Source organism: Poecilia reticulata, linkage group LG7 (assembly GCF_000633615.1).
Source record: "Poecilia reticulata strain Guanapo linkage group LG7, Guppy_female_1.0+MT, whole genome shotgun sequence".
NCBI lineage: Eukaryota > Metazoa > Chordata > Actinopteri > Cyprinodontiformes > Poeciliidae > Poecilia > Poecilia reticulata.
The window spans coordinates 8650747-8652502 of NC_024337.1; positions in this window are offsets into that span (position 1 = coordinate 8650747).

Here is a 1756-nt window from a genome sequence, read left to right on the forward strand (position 1 = left end):
TCCCCTTTGCAAAGAAACTTTCCAAAGACATCTGATCTGTTTCTTACTCATTTTGATGTTTGTGGGCTCAATGTTGGCGCGCAAGTAACCGAGAGAATCCGGTTAAAGGATTTTCAAAATAAAAGATCCTCCAGACTCAAATAATACATAAAACGGAAATATTTAATTATTTCTTGCRCGGCCCGGTRCCAATTGGTCCACGGACCGGAGGTTGGGGACCACTGGTCTAATATATACAGAAGCCTGTGTGGGGCTATATCGCGTAATTTTATAAGAGCCGTATCATAAATGTAATAGTTCTGGTGTGGAGCTCACAAACCCACGTCCTCACATGGCGCTGCCTCAACCGGAAGTCTTCTCTGAATTCTAAAGGCGAAGCCGCTGCGCTGTCGGGTGGTACGAATAAACGGTCCGAACCACGATTTCAACCGCCTTGTGTGTCAGATTCCTGTCTCGTTTCCTTCCGACAAAAACCCTTAAGACACAACGTAGAGTCCAGGGAACATCAAGGACTCATCTCGCACAAACAGGGTTACAGACACATCAACACTAGTTCAGGGTGTTGATTCTGGGTTATGAGATGAGCTCGTGTTGACAGATTATAAACAGGATGGCTATGATACATTCAGGTCACACAATTAGACTATTATACAAGAATTTAACAGTATTCTGGGAAAAAACCTGATAATCCAAATAGAGTATATGTTTGATTAAAGAGCCTGACTTCTCCAAATATTAAATGTTTTGTTTGCCTAATTTTAAGGTGCTAGAAAACATAATAAAACTTTGTAAATCTTGAGCTTTGCTTTACTGGATCTCAGGCAAATCTCATATTATGTGTGTAGAAAATTTAAGAATTTAATATTATAAAATAGAGGCATTGTTTGCCTCCGAGATCTTTTAAAAACCATAAAATGGTCTTTCTGTTTTGTCATGACGGGATATTGTGAAACAGATGCCAGTTTTATCACCGTTAGCAGCTAACGGTTAGCAGAGTTGTTTGTTTTTTACTCACGGTTCCGTATTCACAGATTCAACTCTTCACTGATTTTTATTTCTAAAATATTAAAAAGAAAAAGAAAGTTTGGAAGCTCAAACACCACAGCGCAATGCTACTTGACACATATATGAGTTTCTGCGTTAGCTCRCAGAAGGTTTCTGCTTGTTGAGGCATATTTAGTGTTTAATTAAATTATTAAAATATGCAGTTATAAGCATTTTTATGGCAGGTCTCAAGTATTGTAGCGATCCTAAAACCCCATAAATAGAGCATCCTAGAAGATTTTAAAATGGAGGAGGCTTCTTCATCAGCCAACCTGATATGTTAGCAGTTCTCAACGTGGGCGGTACGGCCCCCCGGGGGGGGTCCTCTGAACTGGTAGCTTCAGTTCAGCGTTACACCGGCTGGTGACGTTGCTGTGATTCACTTTGTCGGGTATTTTTATACATATGTTTCGGCAGTTCTGTGATCATGTCAAAGCAGCAACTTATATTAAAAATTGTTATTTCCGTAATCTGCCCGCTTCCATGGAAGGACAACAGAAAATCGCTCTTATAAACATGTAATTACTAAAATCACGATACCCTGACTTTGTATCCCTCTGAAAAATGAAGCTATTTATATAAAAAAATCCCTCCATGGGTGATACCACGAAAGAGAACGTTCATTTTATAGCGTTAACACGGTGCTGTAAGTGGTCCGGTATGAAACGGGGGTGATAGAACAACACAGCACTTTTAAATTTCAATAATCAGA